Source organism: Pseudophryne corroboree, chromosome 7 (genome assembly GCF_028390025.1).
Source record: "Pseudophryne corroboree isolate aPseCor3 chromosome 7, aPseCor3.hap2, whole genome shotgun sequence".
NCBI classification, from domain to species: domain Eukaryota; kingdom Metazoa; phylum Chordata; class Amphibia; order Anura; family Myobatrachidae; genus Pseudophryne; species Pseudophryne corroboree.
The window spans coordinates 440,574,057-440,596,498 of record NC_086450.1 but is presented as its reverse complement, the minus strand read 5'-3'; the positions used below and the strand labels follow the sequence as shown (position 1 = coordinate 440,596,498).

The window sequence follows — 22,442 nt, the reverse complement described above, 5'->3', positions numbered from 1 at the left end:
AAACCACCCGAATCCAAAACACACCCGAATCCGACAAAAAAAATTCGGTGAGGTTTTGCCAAAACGCGGTCGAACCCAAAACACGGCCGCGGAACCGAACCCAAAACCAAAACACAAAACCCGAAAAATTTCAGGCGCTCATCTCTACTTTTTATCCCATTTTTTTTAAGGAGAATTGTATATCAATGTGATATTTTAGAATATTGTAATAAATTGTTATTTTATAATTTTACACTTGGTATACCATTTTATTAGAGACACCATTGGTCGCTTGTACCCCCCATCCTTTCTTCGGTAGACCCATCTGTTTCAGGGATTTTCCATCCCTGTATCCTTGGTGGCCAGCAGACGCCCTATATTTTGGGGAGTGTCGATATACATTCGTTTGATAACTTCCACATTGTTAAAATCCTATGAGACTGTTGTCACTTTTGCATGTGGCGCAATATTATTCCTTTGTTCATATATATATATATATATATATATATATAAAAACAAATCTAGAAAACCACAGCACTCGCCACCCCAGAAGCGGAGTGCAATATCCGCACTCACCACTCATAGGGTGGGGTGCATGCAGCCCATCGCCACCAACCCAAATATATACAAACAGAAAGTTCAGCACTCACCATAGCAAGCTCACTTATTCTCACAACATCAATAAATGAATGATGGGGGTTTAGTTAGTGAATTGGCCAATGCACGGAAGCCTGCATACCGCTCGCCAAGGTACCCCACCTTCATGCAGGTCCTACACTATCACAAAGTCTCAAAAATTAAAACCTGGCAACTGCATCACACATAATATAACTGCACACATGCCCACTAGGTTTAACGTGTATCTGCCATGCATCTTATGGCTTTTAAAGTTACACTAGTCACCTGACACTGGCTGATAAATTACTAAGGAGCAGCTGACACAGGTTTAGAACAATTGAGATTACACAGGGGTGCATGAAAAGGCCTGTGACCACGGTTAATAAGGGTTAACCAAAGATTAACCACGTAATATACAAACAAATCTAGAAAACCACAGCACTCGCCACCCCAGAAGCGGGGTGCAATATCTGCACTCACCACTCATAGGGTTAGTTTTTGAGACTCTGTGATAGTGTAGGACCTGCATGAAGGTGGGGTACCTTGGCGAGCGGTATGCAGGCTTCCGTGCATTGGCCAATTCACTAACTATACCCCCATCATTTATTTATTGATGTTGTGAGGATAAGTGAGCTTGCTATGGTGAGTGCTGTACTTTCTGTTTGTATGTATATATATATATATATATGTACACACACATGTATAACTTAAATATTTATAAGCATTTAATGTTAGTTCTTATGGAAGTTCATGAAGGCGCTGCAGGTGAGAAGTTATTGTCCAATCATTTACACTCAGAATGTAGTATAATAACACGTGAATCTGTGTGTCCTGTACACTTGTTTTGAGGTCAGTTTATATAATCAAGTGTGCTATCTGGAGTCTGGGAGATTTCCACGGGATAAAGCACTTTTGGACTGACTGTAATTGTTATAATTTTGTGTCCTTTCCTGTTGTATCCAAACAACTAGACTGTCTTGCAGGGTCCCCAGAATATTACTTACTTCGTTTATACCCTTTTTACACTGAGTAGCACGGGTCGCAGCCACGGCGACCCGTGCTACAGCCCCCTTTCACATAGCGCTCACCAACCCGGCATATTGCCGGGTTGGTGACGCTGCTACTGATGCGGCAGGGGTGGCACTGGGAGATCACATGGTCTCCCAGCGCCGCCCTCCCTATACACTGTGAACGGGAGCCGTGTCGCCTCGACACGGCTCCCGTTCCCACTAGAAAGCTTACAGGGTTGATCACTTGATCCGGGAATTTGCAGGGGGACCCTTTTCCACTAGGGAAAAATACGGGTAAATGCGCGCACATTTACCCGTGTTTAAAAAGCTAGTGGAAAAGGGGTATTAGCCAGACTGAAATTGTTTCAATTAATGTTACCAAAGTCTTGTTAAGTTTCTCTGGCAGTACTTAATATGACTTTTCCTGCATGCGCACTGTAAACGATGACTGATTGTCTGGATGTATTAGCAGCTATTATGTCCTATGTAGGCTTACTGAGTATTAATGACGTATTGTTTATGACTGTGTACTAGGTGAATGCAATTTTCAGTTCTCACCAATCCATGGCTATGCTGGCTGTGCTCTTTGCTCTCTCTCTCTCTCTCTCTCTTTCTTTGGATCAGCCTCACATTACACTGGACTGGTATAGTTGTCTCTGCCTCTCCCTCAACTTTCCTCTCGATTGTATGGCAGCACTATGTCACTCTGCGCTGAACAAACTTGGCTCTTATTGCAGTGGGAAGGGTGCTCAAAACACTGTTTTCTTAAGCCACAACTTCCAGCAGTCCTGCTTTCCACCACTGCACTGGCATTAACATCTAAGGTATTCCCTAATCCCCTGCTAATGTTTACAGCATACGGCTGCAGGAGGGGGAGATACCTTTATGATGTACCTGTGCATTATGGGCAGCGCCATCAGCCTCCCTGCCACTCTCTCAATCTTTACAGTTGTGAGAGGTGGCAAGGGAAACATGTACAGCTTCTTCCATCTGGCACGCATAAAGGTGACAGCGGTTACAATCCTCTCCCTTCTCACCCAAATGTTTACAGCGGGGGTGAGGCAGTAGCGGGAGTGACTTCAACAACGCTTCCCTATGCGCCACTGCACAACTGCTGCTCGGCGCCAGCTACAGCCCTGGGGCCTTCCTCTGCTCTGTGTTACAGCTCTTGTAATGTTAGGAAATGGGGTTTAGGAGGGAACCGCACCAGTCCAAAAGGATTTTTTCGAGCAATTAGTAGCCTCTGAGAAACTGAATTTAAATAGAATTCCTTCGATATATGGCAACCATAGATGTTGTAAGGATTTATCCCAATATCATATAATGTTGCTTTCGGTGATGCTCCCTAGAGTCAAAGAGTATCAAGTACAAAAGGACCAGGAAGAGAAGTTTGGAAAAAAGACTCTTTTGTGGGAGCACTCTAATTCAGAGGTTAAGGTATAATTTGTGAAGTATTAATAGAAACAATTTAATTAGCGAAAGTCAGATTCTAGGAGTGACTGTATGTGAAAAAAGTAGCTTTGCAAAAATATTGGTAAATTAAATTATTCGTGATCTCCAAACTCACGATTTACAAATTGCCAGGAGTAGAATTCTGTGATGCTTTTGTCACCATAATTTTGCATAATATTTCTTATGAGATGTATGACCATCATTCGTTCTGCTAATACCCATTACGGATTTTTATAGATGCAGAGAATAAAATCATTGGTCATGCGAATCCCAATATTGGATGACATAAAGTTGAGTGCCACTGTGTCCAATAGCCAATTTATTGCAGTACCAGGGTGTTCAAAGGAGGTCTCCCTTCCTCGTACTGACCCGGCCTTTCACTGCTTAGCTTCCAAGTTCAGAAGAGATTGGGCATCTCCAGTGAAGTGTGACCGCAATTATTGCACTCCTCTCATTGGTCAGCTCTTGTAATGTGGAAGGCACCCAGGAACTGTGCTCTCTCCGAGGAATCATCAGGCTCCTGATCAGTTCAGAAAAGCCCCTTTTATATGTCTAAACAGACATGCTCGCACTGATCAGCAGCCTCTCATTGGGCCCCCCTCTCACTGCCGCATCAAATCAATATCTTCCCCTGCCTGTGGCTTGTGGTCAGCATGGGAAAACCTGCTTTGCCGCCCTGCAGGATATTACTCTGGCGGCTCGTGAACGGTGCGAGGACTTGCTTTTGCTGCCATGCAGAACATCACTACAGCAGCTCGCGGGTCAGTGTGACATGAGGGACCCAGTCCATCCCCCCTGCAGGCTATTACTTTACCATGTGTATATATTTAATTTGTTTACAAACATCACACAATTAAATATTATTTTTATTATGCTTTACCATAACCAATGTATCTATTAAATGAGCTCTATACATTATGAAGTTAAATAAATATTTTACTCTATTTTTATTAGGAAAATATATATATTATTGTTTAATATTTCACAATACATGGCTACAAAGGCATTAGAACAAACTTTGCGTTCAGAAACAGCAATCTCACAAATCCCTGAGGAGAGTTTAAGTGTGTCCAAGAGTGCTATGAACTCAAAAGCATTGCAAGACAGCACTATGGCCTGCACACACACTATGTGGGTAGCTTTAGCATTGCTGGTAACTTAGAAACAAAGGTTTAATTGACCCATCTAGTCTGCCCCTTTTCTAACCATATTGTTACCTTATACCCTATTTGATACTTTTTTCTTTGAAATTATATCAATGTTTATCCTTATGTTTATCATTATGTTGGGCAGTACCGATGGTGTAATGGTTAGCATTACTATCTCATAGCACTGAGGTCATGGGTTCAATTACCCACCATGGCCCTAACTGTGTGGAGTTTGTATATTCTCCCCATACTTGCGTGGGTTTCCTCTGGGTACTCTGGTTTCCTCCCACAATCCAAAAATATACTGGTAGGTTAATTGGCTTCCATCAAAAATTGACCCTAGTGTGAATGTGTCTGTGTGTACATGTGATAGGAAATATAGGGGAACATTTACTAAGCAGTGATAAGAGCGGAGAAGTGAGCCAGTGGAGAGATTTCCCCATCAACCAATCGGCAGCTCTGTATCATTTTATTGTATGCAAATTATAGATGTTACTTCAGTGCTGATTGGTTGCCATGGGTAACTTCTCCACTGGCTCACTTCTCTGCACTTATCACTGCTTTGTAAATGTACCCCATAGATTGTCTGCTCCACTGGGGCAGGGACTGATGTGAATGGCCAAATATTCTCTGTAAAGCGCTGCGGAATATGTGTGCGCTATATAAATAACTGGTAATAAATAAATTATTTATCCCCTGCCTGTTTAAATTGCTCTAGTGTCTTAGCCTCTACCACCTCTGCTGCAAGGCTATTCCACTTGTCCACTACCCTTTCTGTGAAGTTATTTTCCCTCAAGTTCCCCTGAACCTACCTCCCACCTGTCCTCATGTTCTATTTCTTCTCTTCCTTTAAAAAATGTCTCCCTTCTGTATCCCTCTCTGTATATTTGAAAGTTTCTATCCTATCCCCCCTTTCCTTTCTCTTCTCGAAACTATACATGTTATGGTATTTTAGTATTTCCGGGTATGTTTTGTGATGTAGGCCATGCACCATTTTAGTTGCCCTTCTATGTACAGTCTCTAATGTAGAAAACATCCGTCGTAATATATGGCCTCCAGAATTGAACACAGTGTTCTAGATGAGGCCGCACCAATGACCTATACAGTGGCATTAATATTTCTTTCTTTCTGCTGCTGATTCCTCTCCCTATGCAACCAAGCATTTGACCTGCCTTCCTCATTGCTTTGTTACACTGCTTACCTGCCTTTAAGTCACCTGAAATAGTGACAGTGACCTACAATCCACTCCTTCTCAGTCATTTCCAATATACGGCCGTATTTAGGTTTGTTAGCAAACCAAAATGCACACTAATGGGCAAAACCATGCGGCACTGCAGGTGGGGCAGATGTGACATGTGCAGAGAGCAGAGGCAGAACTCTGGGAGGCAACGGAGTCATCTGCCGCTGGGCTCCTGCTCTGAAGGGGGGCACCCCTCTTCCCATTCTGTGACACCATTGAATTAAGTTAATTGATAGCTGCCGCTGTCTTTTCAGTGGCCGACATCCTCACTGGTCCCTGCACCTTACAGATCACACCCTCTTTATTATACTGAATATACACATTTTACAAGTATTACACCCAGGATTAGAACCCACAACCTATTACACTGGAAGCAGACAACTTACTGATGAAGCTGTTTGCTCCTGTATAGGAAATATGAGAATTCTAACTATATGAACAATACTTCTCTGACAATTACACGTAACTTCATAAAGTAAGAATTCTCATGCTGCCTATACAGGAGCAAATAACGCCATCAGTAAAGTGTCTGCTGTTAGTGTAACAGGTCATGGTTTCTCTCCGGGTAACTGTGACGAACTTACTCCACTGGCAGAGAGAGTTTGTTTTTGTATGGGATGAGCCAGTCCCTGTCTTTATGCTGAACCAAACTGCTTAGGTGATGACTGGATCACAGGTTTTCATCCACCTTTACATCAGGTACTATTTGTAGTCTTTCCGAGTGGGATCACTCACCAATTGGTGGAGGGATGCTCCCTGCAAGGAACTAAGAATGTCCCTACTTCTAGTGGAACTTGCAGCAGACACCTCCCCGTTTACGCAGAAAAAGGCAAAGGTGTATCTGTACACTATTACAACATTTTATTCACCTCCACGACCCCAATTATAATGTACTGCACCTTGATTAGGTATTAATTTCTGTGGGTGCAGCCCTAATTCAACCAATTGATTATAGTAGAAAGGGAGGGAAGGAACAAGGAGTTGTTTGGATAGGCGCATAATTGTATGAGTAAATTTCTTGAAATTTAATATCATATTAAAACTTATCCTTTATTGCTCAAAATATAAAATCTCCGGGTAAATGCAGTGACATGGTATCCAGAGATAGACAGTGTCTAGTTAGACAGTCAATAGATAGACATCCATATGTTAGACAGACATTAGGTCGACAGAGTTAAAAATGTCGCCATGAAAAGGATAGGCAGTACAAAAGGTCGACAGGGTCAAAAGGTCGACATCAAAATGGTTGACACAAAAAAATGTAGACACAGGGTTTTTTAAAAATGTTTTACATGTTTTTGGACTATTTCATACCTTCTCTATCCATGTCAGCATAGAGTTGGTTATAAACCTTGTGGCGAGTGTAGCGAGCCTCGTGAGGGGGGTGCCTTTCTATAATAGGGGGTCCCAGATGATAAAACTATCCACACAAACCACAAAAATGCAAAAACAAAATGGTGTCTACGTTTTTTTTGTCAACCATTTTCATGTTGACCTTTTGATCCTGTCAACCTAATGTCTGTCTAACATACAGTATGGTGTCTATTGACTGTCTAACTAACTAGGCACTGTCTCTCTATCATCCCACACCTGTTTGTATTGTCTATAGTTAATGCTCACATTACAGCTATCTCAGTAAAGAGCATTTAATGAGGCAGTCTGGACTGTATGCCATGTAATGAATTTATGTCAATAGTGAGCATTAACTATAGACAATACAAACAATCATTGGTGGACAATACATGGTGGATATCTCCCACACGTCCATTAAACTGAATTACACCTATATAAAATGACCCTGTCACATTTCAGTGACTTCTAAGTTAGTGGATTGAATTATACTGTATACTGTGCAATTAGCGCAGATTCAGCAATATTGAACGGCACCTTCATGTGTATGGAGCATAAACAATTAAGGGGGCATGTACTAAGCAGTGATAAAAGTGGAGAAGTGAGTCAGTGGAGAAATTTCCCATGGCAACCAATCAGCTGCTCCATACAAATGCATAGTATGCAAATTAGAAATGTTATATCAATGTTGATTGGTTGCCATGGACAACTTCTCCACTGGCTCACTTCTCCACTTTTATCACTGCTTAGTACATATCCCCCTGAGGCTTATATAGTAATTTCCAGGCTACACAGATAGTAAATACAAGTCAATATCAGGCATATACTTTAACATCTTGATTGATGGTCACGCTGCTCACGGAGTTGAGGCCAATTTTCTTCCCATATTGAGTATTTGACTCAGAATGACGTCATCTGGTTACAGTATAACAATTACTAACATAAGATATTCAATAGTGGACTTCGCTTTTTAATATTTATATTTTCACATTATTCCAACTTTTTCACTTAATTGTGTGCATGTCAATCAATCTATTTTAACCTCTATATTTCACTATATTAAATCCCGAGATTGGGATAATTTTATATTTTGAGCAATAAAGGCTAAGTTTTAATATGATATAAAATTTCAAGAAATTTTCTCTTACAAATGTGCGCCCATCCAAACAGCCCTTGTTCCTTTCCCTCCCTTTCTTCCTCCCAGTTTACATCAGGTAGATTAAAGTATCCTATAATAACCAGAGCAGTGTGACATAATAACCAGAGCAGTGTGACATAATAACCAGGGCAGTGTGTTCTATGTCATCAGAGTCCCTGTCCCCACGTATACCTGTGTGTGAGAGTCCTTACCTATACAGTGATTTCTCTGCGACTGGAAAACCTCTAGGAACTTCTCTGGGCTGACACTGTTCAGGATTTATTCTGCATATTCAGTTATATCAGTATTCAGTACACGTGTAGGCAATCACATGGTGTGTAAGGATGTTTACCTGGGAATATAGCCAGCGTCGTCATCAGGGCCGTAACTATGTGTGTACCAGGTGTGCCAGGCACACAGCGCAGTTGCCCTGAGGGCGCAACGGCCAGCAGTATGTAATGAGTCAAATTGACTCATTACATGCCGCCTCTGCTGTGTGCGCTGCGCTGGGGAGGAGAGAGCAGCGCCGGAGGCAGCGGAGAAGGAGGAGGAGGGAGGGGGACTGGAGCCGCAGCAGCGCTATGTCATTGGTAGTGTTGCTGCTGCAGCTGTCCCCTCTCCTTCCGTATTAGCTGCCCGGCGCTGCTGTGGATGCTGGGATGCGGTTCCTTCATCCCAGCATACACATCGGCGGTATTTGATAGTTTGGTACCATTTGTATTGGCGTCTTAATGAAGATTACTGTCTACCAGCATTATTCTTCTTATCCTGCCATCCCCCTGTGTCTCTCCAGCTTCATCCCCCTGTGCCTCCTGTGCCTCTTCAAAACCATCACTCCTGTGTTTCTCCAGCTTCACCCCACTGTGCCTCTCTAGCCCCGTCCTCCCCATGTCTTTCCAGCCTCATTCCCCTGTGTGACTCCAGCCTCATCTCCCCCATGTATTACCCATGTTTCATCCTCCCATGTTTTTCCAGCTTCATCCCCTGTATCTCTTCAGCATTATCCCTGTCATATGGGTTTCTCTGTGTCAGTCTATGAATGGAACACCTCCCCCCCCCCCCCTCCACCTCCAACCCATGTGCTTAATGGCGGCTGTTCAGTCAACATCTGTGCTGCGGCACTATTTCTTAAATGGATGAAGCGGCGCTAGGTGCCATATAATGCAATTGTATAAGGGTTCATGTGTTTTATATTCAGTACTAGGCATTGTTGTAGAATTACACATGTAAAATGGATGGACGAAGCACTTATGAGAAAGTTGTTTTGGTTTCAAAATGCATTGACATTTGGGGACAAATTGCCTTGTGATATTCTCGTATAGATTTATATGTTAGTGACCCTGGCACCTGAAAGGGTCTCTGGACAAGCCATTTCTGTGAGATCCTGTTCAGGAGTATTCTGCAGTGTATGTGTAACAGTTCTAGACACACGCAGGTGAAAAGACAGGATTGTTGGGTTTTAGAACTCCAGGTTGTTCCTAAGAAGGTGTTAAGATTCTGATTAAGCCAAACTGGTTTTGCATATCAGGCCCGGTGCTACCCACTCAGCAAAGGGATGCAGAGCAGGTAGGCGCCAAGCTCCAGAGGCGCTCTCCCCGCTCTGCATCCCGCTGCTGCGCGGGTCTCCCCTGCTGCCAGGCCAACACAGTGTAGCAGTTTAGTGCCGCTGACACTGTGCACATGCACATAGAGGTGAGGAGACATGCAGCGTCAGCGTATACTCCTGAGTCCTGGCCGCTCTGAAGATATAAACACACAGTGAACTGCAGTGTGAGGTGAGCGTAGCAGAGAGGGTGGGGTTTTGGGAGGGTGGGCGGAGTTTCAGAGGCGGGGCCAGACAGATAACTGCATATGCCGTATGTCCCTTACATCCCCTACTGCTGCTGGCTGTGATGAAGCTGCAGGTGTTTGGGCTCCTGCCATATAGCTGTGGGTACAGGTTGTACACACTGCTGCTGTCTGGTTTTATTCAGAATCGTTCCTGTTTTATGCACAACACCATTTTTCCTACACAGTTGCTGGCCCCTCCCCTGGAACCAGCCACCAATAAGCTGTGCTCCTTTCCAGACTGGGCCCTCCTCTCCTGTGTCCCATCTCTATCTTGCTGTCTCCTCCCCCTCCAGTATTCATTTCATGCTGCCTCATCCTGCCTGTGACTGCCTCCTGAGTCCTCCTGGCTTCTCTTCTCCAGCCCTTCCTTTTCTGTGGGTTCTCATGGCTGCAACAATGAGTAGAGGAGATGTTAGAGGAAAATAAATCTGTTTAGCCATTATGTGTATAAGTGGCACTTCTGCAGACATTATGCATATACAGATGGAGCCATCTGTGCCTGGGGCGCGCTTACCGCCGCATCGTGACACGCACATTCCCCATTCACTTGAATAGGAGCATCTCTGTGCTCTCCCTGCGTGACTAGGTGGACGGATCACCTAGTCACGCCGAGAACACTGCTGTGCGATGGAGCCACATCATATGAGCATGGCTCCATCTGTATACCGCTACTACTGGGGCCATTATTCATGCATAAGTGCACTACTACTGGGGGCATTATGCATAAGTGATGCTACTACTGGGGGCATTATTCAAACATAAGTGCACTACTACTGGGGGCATTATGCATAAGTGCACTACTACTGGGGGCATTATGCATATGTGGTGCAACTACTGGGGGCATTATGCATAAGTGCACTACTACTGGGGGCATTATGCATAAGTGCACTACTACTGGGGGCATTATGCATATGTGGTGCTACTACTGGGGGCATTATGCATAAGCAGCGCTACTACTGGGGGCATTATGCATAAGTGCACTACTACTGGGGGCATTATTCATGCATAAGCGCACTACTACTGGGGGCATTATTCATGCATAAGCACACTACTTCTGGGGGCATTATGCATAAGTGCACTACTACTGGGGGCATTATTCATAAATGGTGCTACTACTGGGGGCATTATTCAAACATAAGTGCACTACTACTGGGGCATTATGCATAAGCAGCGCTACTACTGGGGGCATTATTCATGCATAAGCGCACTACTACTGGGGCCATTATTCATGCATAAGTGCACTACTACTGGGGGCATTATGCATAAGTGCACTACTACTGGGGCCATTATTCATGCATAAGTGCACTACTATTGGGGGCATTATACATAAGTGGTGCTACTACTGGGGGCATTATTCAAACATAAGTGCACTACTACTGGGGACATTATGCATAAGTGGTGCTACTACTGGGGGCATTATTCAAACATAAGTACACTACTACTGGGGACATTATGCATAAGCAGCGCTACTACTGGGGCATTATTCATGCATAAGCGCACTACTACTGGGGCCATTATTCATGCATAAGTGCACTACTATTGGGGGCATTATGCATAAGTGGTGCTACTACTGGGGGCATTATTCAAACATAAGTGCACTACTACTGGGGACATTATGCATAAGTGGTGCTACTACTGGGGGCATTATTCATGCATAAGCGCACTACTACTGGGGCCATTATTCATGTATAAGCGCACTACTATTGGGGGCATTATGCATAAGTGGTGCTACTACTGGGGGCATTATTCAAACATAAGTGCACTACTACTGGGGACATTATGCATAAGTGGTGCTACTACTGGGGGCATTATTCATGCATAAGCACACTACTACTGGGGCCATTATTCATGTATAAGCGCACTACTATTGGGGGCATTATGCATAAGTGGTGCTACTACTGGGGGCATTATTCAAACATAAGTGCACTACTACTGGGGGCATTATGCATAAGTGGTGCTACTACTGGGGGCATTATTCAAACATAAGTGCACTACTACTGGGGGTATTATGCATAAGCGCACTACTACTGTGTGGCGTAATTTGAAATGGGAGTACTGTTGTGTGGCCACGCCCCTTCCTTGTAAGGCCACACTGCATTTTGGGTGTCAGTTCCTTTGTAAAGTATGGGAGGGCGCAAATTTAAAGTTTGCAGGGGCAAACATATGTCACATTATACTGCACAGGACTATGGTGTATTTTCTACAGGACATTGCTGTAATTAACCTGGTACAATATCATACGGGATGCGGTCAAGATCCCACCGGACGGAATCCCAGCGGTCGAAATACCAACACCAGAATCCCGACCCGCACAATCCCAACATATTCTCCCTCCGTGGGTGTCCACGACACCCATAGAGGGAGAATAAATTAGTGTGCCGAGCGTAGCGAGGCACCGTACCCGCAGCGTGCCGAGGGCAGCGAGCCCGCAAGGGGCTGCATTTCGCTCGCCACCCCTGTCGGGATTGTGTGGTTGGGATTCTGGTGTCGGTATTTTGTCCGCCGGGATCCCGTCCAGCGGGATTTCATACTGATCCCTATCATACATGCACTAGCAGTATTTACTATATATGTTTATCAAGGGGCCCAGGTCATGCACTCTCTAATTGTTAGGGAAACCTATGTTGCAGCTGGCCACACCTCTTCTGAAGACTGGCCACACCCCAAAACATGGGCCCCTACCACTGCATTGCCCCAGTGAGCCCTTCATCCACCAGTTCTGACACTATCTACCCCCAATTCTGAGAATAAGCCCCTTTTATACAAGAATATCCCCCTTACACAGATGCCTCCTAGCACCAAGACCACAGGACAGAACATAAAAACCACACTCTTTCTAGAAGAGGCACAGCACATTGATGTCTACTATTACTGACTAATTGCTTAGGAAACCGTTATCTTTGGATGGAACACACAGCTTGTGTGTAATTCCACATGATCATAGGTGGTCATTCCGAGTTGATCGCAGCCAGCAACTTTTTGCTGCTGCTGCGATCAATAGTCCACGCCTATGAGGGAGTGTATGTTAGCTTAGCAGGGCCATCCTGCGTCCGCTTTCTTCTTTAGATGCAACGTAACCTGGCCACCTCTGTCACCGGGCAACGTCACGCACTCCCACAGCGGGCACCGCGCATGTGCATTACGCACCCGTTCTCACCGCAGCGATAAACCGCTGCTTGCGAACGGGTCGGAATGACCCCCATAATGTAGCGTTTTGTGATTACATGAGTTATAGCCATCATTAAACACATTTTCAATCGAGTGTCTTGTGCGTAACTTTCTATGTCAAGGTAAGAGGGAGTTAATCATTTAAAGAGGAATTACAATTAAAACATTTGAATTAAAATGTTGCTATTTGATTAATACGTTCCATCTACCCAGCTCTTTCCTTTTGTAAACACTGGCGCGTTTCCGCGAATACCTCTGTCTTATTGGTGAGCCGATTGCTTATTAATAGAGTCTGATTATGTGTTGTGGCTGAATCTAGGCAAACTTTGTGCAATTTCCAGATTTTTCACTGATACTGCAGTTTTCACTTTACAAGACGCCTTCACAGTTTTAGAGGGTCCTGGATCGCCACCTTGTGGGCACAATTGGTGCTGTACTTATACATTTTTTTCTTACCATCTTTTGGATATTTTATTGCTTATTTGTTTGTACTGTCTGGTAAGTTGGCTCCCTGCCTGCACTCAGTAAGCAGTTGTGTCACTCTTATGAAGGGAAAACATACTTATATATAAAAATAACTTCACAAATCCTTATGAGAACAATAACAAAACACATTTTATTTTTTCATTTTTATAAACACACTGCAATTTTACTTTATATATCAATGGGCTGTACAAGTGAATATATAAATATAAAATTAAAAATTATTATGGTACAATTCCAGTTGTCATTACATCACGTGAGTATCTTACAGCATAGCATTAGTTAAACCTCCCAGGATCTGCAACAGTGGTGCTCAAATAAAGTGCACTCAAGATACAAATATTTAATTGTTTCCATCAATTTCCCTACTACTGGTGTAACGCCGGGTACACACGGTGCGATTTATGCTATGGCCGATACTGACTATACGATTTCCCTTGAACTGCCTGGAGGCATGAACCTCTGATATAGTCAATATTGGCCTGCCCGCACAGTCTATTTTTTCTTGTGATGCTGATCCTGCCGGACCACGCATCAGCATTGCAATGTGTTTCCCCATCGTGTGATATGCACTATGTTTTCTACCGATATGGACTATATAGTCCGTATTGGTAGTTAATATTGCACCGTGTATAGGCCCCTTAAGGTTCACTGATTGGTAGTTGCTTGCCTCTTCCTTTCGTCTACTTTTGTGCAGTGGGGCCACATTCACTTTTCTTCCAGTCCTCTTGAATAATTCTGTTAATAGTGTTACCAGCAGCCCTTTGTCTGCACATCTCTGATCAAACCTCACCAAATTTCCATCAGTATATAATGCTGCACCTGTGTTTAATGCCCACATGAACACTTAGGTACATATATTGTGTGTAAATCTGGCCCTGGTACTAGCCAGTGCCTCCTCAACCATTTACCTCACCGCAAGTCCCTGCTGCATGGAACGTTAAAGATAAAGACAAGACTGTTTGTATATTGGCCCTCATTCCGAGTTGTTCGCTCGGAAAATTTCATCGCATCGCAGCGAGTTTCCGCTTAGTGCGCATGCGCAATGTCCGCACTGCGGCTGCGCCAAGTAAATTTGCTAAGAAGTTTGGATTTTTACTCACGGCTTTTTCATCGCTCAGGCGATCGGAGTGAGATTGACAGGAAGTGGGTGTTTCTGGGCGGAAACAGGCCGTTTTATGGGCGTGTGGGAAAAAACGCTACAGTTTCTGGGAAAAATGCGGGAGTGGCTGGAGAAATGGAGGAGTGTCTGGGCGAACGCTGGGTGTGTTTGTGACGTCAAACCAGGAACGACAAGCACTGAACTGATCGCACTGGCAGAGTAAGTCTCAAGCTACTCAGAAACTGCACAGAGATGTCTTATCGCAATGTTGCGAATCTTTCGTTCGCAATTTTAAGAAGCTAAGATTCACTCCCAGTAGGCGGCGGCTTAGCGTGTGCAATGCTGCTAAAATCGGCTTGCGAGCTAACAACTCGGAATGAGGGCCACTGTAAAGCCCAAAGACAAACCGTGACCTCTTACTGCTGGTAGTTACTAGAACCACTTGGAATCCAGATATTCGGATCTATCAGTTCAGGGAAAGGGGTTTATCGACTAAATTATTTTTAATGCCTTGTGGGAAATGTATCTAACCCTGAAGAGAGATATAGCAGAAAGAGATAAAGAACCAACCAACCGTCTGTCATTTTTCACACACCGATTGTAACATGACAAGATCTGAGTGGTTGCAACTTTTCCTTTCCAATTTATCTTTCTCCAAGGTTTGATACAACCCCCCTCCCTTGCAGTTCTACGTCTTTGAATGCCATCTCTGTAATTCCTCAATAAGGCAGGGATTCTAACAGAATAACCCTCCTGAGTGGAAATTATACACTGGCAAAAACATTGTAGAAAAAAAAAGAGTTCAAATTAATCTTACCCATTTCATATGTCAGCCTAAATCCTGGGCGCCCCACTATTGCGCCACTAGTGAAGACATTCTGCATTAAGTTTATTGATGCTGGGAGGGTCTGCCCCCAAAGACCAAAATACTGGTAATAATTATTGAGATTTATCCCATCGTAGATCGCCAGCTTGTCAAACATACCGTCCTGGCCACCACTTTCAATGTCAAAACCTACGAAGGTGATTGTGAACTGAGACTTAGGTGAGAGGTCCTCCTGCAGCCATTAATATTTATTGTTATGAGATAAGGAAAAGCATAAGCCCCAACAGAGAGACATATTTTATTTAGAGATGAGCCGGTTGAACCCCCCCGAACGCCACGTGTTTTACACGGGTCCGAGGCAGGCTCGGTTGGTCCCGCCTTACTCGGAAAACCCGAACGAGGCAAAACGTCATCATCCCGCTGTCGGATTCTCGTGATATTTGGATTCCATATAAAGAGCTGCGCGTCGCCTCCATTTTCACTTGTGCATTGTAGAGAGTACAGAGAGGACGTGGTCAGTGCTCAGTATCAGTGCTTATTGCTGCTCACTAATACTAGTACAGTGTCTCTCTTGTGCTACATCTTGCTCATAGGCGTGCGCAGGACATTTTATTAGGGGGTGCACCGTCGGAGGGGTGTGTTTAGCACCACCTACAGGTCGTGTCTAGCACTGTTTACTGGGTGTGTCTAGCACCGCCTACTGGGTGTGTCTAGCACCGCCTACTGGCACTCAATGCAATATAAATTACATACCACAAGGGGCGTGGCCGCTGCAAACAAGGGCGTGTCTACATGACACGCTATCTGTTTCTAATCACTCTGGGAGCGTTTCTTATCATTCCATATGCACCTTACCTATACAGTGGTTTCTCAGAACGGGGAACCTCTGAAGAAATGTCCTCCCTGGGCAGACAGCGTCTTCAGTCAGTATTCACTATTCATGTAGGAGATCACATTGTCTAGAAGATGCCTGATCATGTAGGAATATAACCAATACCATCATCATGCAACAGAGGTTCAACCAGACTCGTGTCACCTCCTGCCATCTGCGTCTCTCTCAGCGACACAAACATCTCCCTGTGTCTCGGCCACACCCTCATCTCCCGCCTGCGTCTCTCTGCCACACCATCTCCTCCCCTCCCTGCGTTGTCTCTCACCCCTACCATCATGCACTCCGTGCGTCGTCTCTCATATACACCATCATCTCCTGACTGCGTCTCCCTGTCACGCATCTCTCACAATCCACCTCACTCTGTGTCTCAGGCTGCCCCCTTCATTCTGTATCTCTCAGCCATCAACCCTTTACTCCATGTCTCTCAGCCTGCCTATCCTTTAATGTGTCTTTCAACCTCCGCCTTACTTCATTTTGTGTCTAATGCCCTTACATACAATGCCCACAGCCGTAGTGCCCCTTACACAATGCCTATAGTAGTAGTGCCTTTTACACAATGCCCACTACAGTTGTGGTCCTCACACAGTGCTCACAGTGGTTGTGCCCCTTACACAAGAGGGGCAGAGAGAGGAGAAAGAGGCAAAAGCTTAAGAGAGGCAAAGAGAGAGGAGAGAGCGTCAAAAAGATGAGAGAGGCAGAAAGAAGAGAGAGAGCGGAGATACACACAGAGAGAGGAGATAAGAGGCAGAGAGGAGAGAGGGGGCAGAGAGAGGGATGAAAGAGGCACAAAGAGGAGAGAGAGGAAGAGCAGAGAGGAGAGACAGAAGTGAGGCAGAAATATGAGAGAGGCAGAACGGTGAGAGAAAGAGAGCGAGGAGAGAGGGGGCAGAGAGAGAGAGAGAGAGAGAGAGAGAGATGGAGGCACAGAGAGGAAAGAGAGAGTGCAGAAAGGAGAAAAGCAGAGAGGAGAGAGGCAGAAAGATGAGAGTTGCGAGGAGGAGAAGAGAAAGAGAGAGGAGAGAGGGGACAGAGGGGAGAGAGAGGCATCAAGAGGAGAAAGGCAAAAAAAGAAGGGAGGCAAAGAAAAAGAGAGAGAGAGGAGACAGTGTCCCCATTAATCCTCAGGATCCCCCCAGTGTTCCCTATGAGCCATCAGACTCTAGATAGTGGGTCTCATACCCCCCTTTTACACAATGTGGCCTCCATCACCCCCAGTCTGTGGCCCTCATTACCCACAAGCTGTGGCCCCATCACACACCAGCACTCAGTGTGGCCCCTGTCAGCCCCAACATATGGCCCTCACACCGCCTTGTGCTAAGTGTACTCCTTTATTTCCCCCCTTGCTCATCAGCCATGCCCCCTCCCTCAGCTTCATTGTCACTACTCATCTTGTGAGTCTGGCCTCGATGCATTCAGGGCCAACTCACACTCCCTGTCCTCATTGGGAAATCTGTCACTTGTGCCAGGGACACTCCGCCTGCTCCCCTGCCAGCCCCAGGACACTTACTCTCCTGCAGATCTCTGATCTAACTGTCTGCGTTCAGCTCTCCGTCCGCCATCACAGTGATTGCGTCCAGCACCTCCGTCCTTGCTGCCACACATGGATCCTCTTGCAGACTGTCCCCATTGGTGAGTAGATGTGCCTGGCCCCTCCCAGTCGGCTCGAGTTCTGCTGCACCGCGTCCCTGCCACAACCCCCAGCAGTGTGATAACTGCTCCTGTTGTGTTCCGTGCCGCTGGTGCGGAGAGGAGGCAGCACTGTGGTCCACTAAATGACAGGTGCCAGCGGGCACTTGAGATCTGGTGGGCCCTAAGCAGCCGCGCCGGGAGTGACATGTGTGAGGGGGGTGCCGGACATTAGGGGGTGCCTGTGCGCACCAGGCACCCCCCGTGCGCACACCTATTATCTTGCTGCTGTAGGGTGCTGTGGTAGTAGTGTCCTGCTGTGACTGTGCATCGGTCATCATCATTCCAGTCACAATGGTATCTGGGGGGGTGACAATTCCAGAGTGCTTTTGTGCTGCTCACTAATTCTAGTACAGTGTCTTGTGCTGCTCAGTGTCAGTTCTCAGTATTTGCGCAAATATGTGTAACGAAGATCTCTGAATTCTAATATTATGTGGGATTTATATCTGGTTACTGTTATCATTCAGGGTGCTGGGGGAAACAATGTCTCTTTTTTTCTTGCTTAGAAATACCCCTCCCTTTCGAGCACCTGAATGATATCATTAAGCTGATTGGACATCTACCATTATATATGTCTGTTGTGAGAGGCAGAGAGGTTCCTGCATTAGGAGGAGGTGCAGGCCCTGACATGCCACAGGGAGCATTATGGGGTTGCTCCAAGGTAGGTAGCTCTTAGCTTAGACATATTGTAGTAAGGAGCCATTATCATGTGGCTCCTTGCTGGTTAATCTTAGACCCAGATTGGGGTAATGGAGATGTGGGGTGTGGTGCCTCTGGACTGGCTGAGCTGTATGGCTTCAGTGTGGCATACCTTTACATTCTATTAACACTTTTCACTTATTAATTTTGGAGAACAAAAATTTGGAGGGTAAAATCAAGATCCACTTCCTCCTACTGTGGAAGCTTCTGCCACTTGTCATGGCAGAGACGATGAAATGCCATCAACGTCATCTTTGAAGGCCGATGCCCAATGTCATAGTAGAGAGCATGTAAAATCCAAAAAGCAAAAGTTCATTAAAATGACCCAAAAATCTAAATTAAAATCGTCTGAGGAGAAGCGTAAACTTGCCAATATGCCATTTATGACACGGAGTGGCAAGGAACGGCTAAGGCCCTCTCCTATGTTCATCATGACTAGTGGTTCAGCTTCACATGATGATGGAAGCACTCATCCTCCCGCTAGAAAAATAAGAAAGAGTTAAGCTGGCAAAAGCACAGCAAAGAATTGTGCGTTCTAAATCACAAACCCCCAAGGAGAGTCCAAATGTGTCGGCGGGTGCGATGCCTGACCTTCCCAATACTGGACGGGAAGAGGTGGCTCCTTCCACCATTTGCATGCCCCCTGCAAGGGCTGGAAGGAGCACCCACAGTCCAGTTCCTGATATTCAAATTGAAGATGTCACTGTTGAAGTACACCAGGATGAGGATATGGGTGTTGCTGGCGCTGAGGAGGAAATTGACGAGGAGGATTCTGATGGTGAGGTGGTTTGTTTAAGTCAGGCACCCGGGGAGACACCTGTTGTCCATGGGATGAATAAGGCTAACGACATGCCTGGTCAAAATACAAAAAAAATCACCTCTTCGGTGTGGAATTATTTCAACAGAAATGCGGACAACAGATGTCAAGCCGTGTGTTGCCTTTGTCAAGCTGTAATAAGTAGGGGTAAGGATGTTAATCACCTAGGAACATCCTCCCTTATACGTCATCTGGAGCACATTCATCAGAAGTCATTGACAAGTTCAAAAACTTTGGGTGACAGCTGAAGCAGTCCACTGACCACTAAATCCCTTCCTCTTGTAACCAAGCTCCTGCAAACCACACCACCAACTCCCTCAATGTCAATTTCCTCCTTGGACAGGAACGCCAATAGTCCTGCAGGCCATGCATCTGTCAAGTCTGACGAGTCCTCTCCTAACTGGGATTCCTCCGATAGATCCTTGAGTGTAACGCCTACTGCTGCTGTTACTGCTGGCGCTGCTGTTGTTGCTGCTGGGAGTCGATCGTCATCCTAGAGGGGAAGTCGGAAGACCACTTGTACTACTTTTAGTAAGCAATTGACTGTCCAACAGTGCTTTGCGAGGAAGATGAAATATCACAGCAGTCATCCTGTTGCAAAGCGGATAACTCAGGCCTTGACAACTATGTTGGTGTTAGACGTGCGTCCGGTATCCACCGTTAGTTCACAGGGTCTTAGAGAATTGCTTGAGGTAGTGTGTCCCCGGTACCAAATCCCATCTAGGTTCCACTTCTCTAGGCAGGCAATACCGAGAATGTACACAGACGTTAGAAAAAGTGTCCACAGTGTCCTAAAAAATGTGGTTGTACCCACTGTCCACTTAACCACGGACATGTGGACAAGTGGAGCAGGGCAGACTATATGACTGCGACAGCCCACTGGGTAGATGTATTGCCTCCCGCAGCAACAACGGCGGCGGCACCAGTAGCAGCATCTCGCAAACGCCAACTCGTTCCTAGGCAGGCTACGCTTTGTATCACTGATTTCCATAAGAGGCACACAGTTGACAACCTCTTACAGAAACTGAAGAACATCATCGCAGATTGGCTTACCCCAATTGGACTCTCCTGGGGATTTGTGATATCGGACAACGCCACCAATATTGTGCATGCATTACATGTGGGCAAATTCCAGCACGTCCCATGTTTTGCACATACAAATAATTTGGTGGTGCATAATTTTTTGAAAAACGACAGGGGCGTGCAGGAGATGCTGTCGGTGGCCTGAAAAATTGCGGGCCACTTTCGGCATTCAGCTACCACGTGCCGAAGACTGGAGCGCCAGCAAACACTCATGAACATGCCTTGCCATCAGCTGAAGCAAGAGTTGGTAACGAGGTGGAATTCAACCCTCTATATGCTTCAGTGGATGGAGGAGTAGCAAAAGGCCATTCAAGCCTATACATCTGCCTACGATATAAGCAAAGGAGGGGGAATGCACCTGACTCAAGCGCAGTGGAGAATTATTTCCATGTTGTACAACCTTTTGAACTTGCCACACGTGAAGTCAGTTCAGACACTGCCAGCCTAAGTCAGGTCATTCCCCTCATCAGGCTTTTGCAGAAGCAGCTCGAGAGATTGAAGGAGGAGCTAAAATGGAGCGATTCCGCTAGGCATGTGGGACTTGTGGATGGAGCCCTTCATTCGCTTAAGCAGAATTCACGGGTGGTCAATCTGTTGAAATCAGAGCACTACATTTTGGCCACCGTGCTTGATCCTAGGTTTAAAGCCTACATTGTATCTCTCTTTCCAGCATACACAAGTCTGCAGATGTTCAAAGACCTGCTGGTGAGACAATTGTGAGACAATTGTCAAGTCAAGCGGAAAAGTGACCCGCCAACAGCTCCTCCTTCATTTTCTACCGCCACTGGAGCTGCCTGGAAAAGGATAAAATTTCCCAAACCACCTGCTGGCAGTGATGCAAAGCAGTCAGGGGCAAGTGCTGACATGTGGTCCGGACTGAAGAAGTTGCCAACGATTACTGACATGTCGTTTACTGTCACTGCATATGATTCTGTCACCATTGAAAGAATGGTGGAGGATGATATGAGTGACAGCATCACTGTAGGCATGTCAGACAGTCCGTACGTACGTATACTGGCAGGAAAAAGAGTCAATTTGGAGGCCCTTGTACAAACTGGCTTTATTTTACCTAAGTTGCCCCCTTCCAGTGTGTACTCCGAAAAGTGTTTAGTGCAGCCGGTCTGTCACGATCCGGGTATCTGGACGCCATTACTTACCCTTCAGATGCCTCCTAAGGCGGGCTCAGCGTTCCAGGACCGGATTCCGCTGTTCCTGAGTTTCCACATGCAGAGTGGTCTTTTCATCAGCCGCGGCCTCCGCTGTGCCCGCGTGGTTAAATGTGCATCTATCAGCCTGGCGTCTCCTGTCTCCGGTGGCCGGCGCCGCCATTACTGTTTCCCAGACCACATGGATTACAAACCAAACTTCCCTCCAAGTGTCTGCATGGGCGCAGCCATCTTGGATTCTGTCATCTGATCATTTCCACCAATCTGCTGTCTGTGTTGTTGATTTGCATAATTGCCTAGCCAACCCCTTCCTTGCTGCAGGTATAAGTAAGCTGTACCTGAGCAAGGAAGACGTCAGTGCTTTGGTTGTCAAACCTAGTTCCTGTTTGTCTCTCTTCTATGATTGTCTTCCAGGTTCCAGCTCCTGTCTCAAGACTTCCACCATAGAGACCCGCACCAGCATTCCACCTGTGGTGTAGCCTGACTCTCCAATCCATTGTGGATTCATCTGTTTCCAGCTACAACACTACCTGCTTCCAGCCTCAGCTTCCAGCAGAGTACAGCTTCCCTTAAAGGGCCGGTGTCCTTTCTACACTTTACCACTCTCCACCGGAATTATTATTTCTCCGCTCTCAAGTTCTACATTTCAGTTCACATTTCATCGCTCCCAAAGTTCATTTATTATTTAACTGGTTCCAGCCAGTATCCACTCCGTGCTAACAACAGTCTGGTTCCAGCCAGTATCCACAGCAGCT

The 22,442-nt window shown here is 45.7% G+C and overlaps 1 pseudogene; it reads right to left on the bottom strand.

Moving 5' to 3' along the window:
• Nucleotides 1-3,378: 3,378 nt before the first annotated feature.
• On the bottom strand, nt 3,379-3,498 carry LOC134947094 (5S ribosomal RNA; annotated as a pseudogene).
• Nucleotides 3,499-22,442: the final 18,944 nt, after the last annotated feature.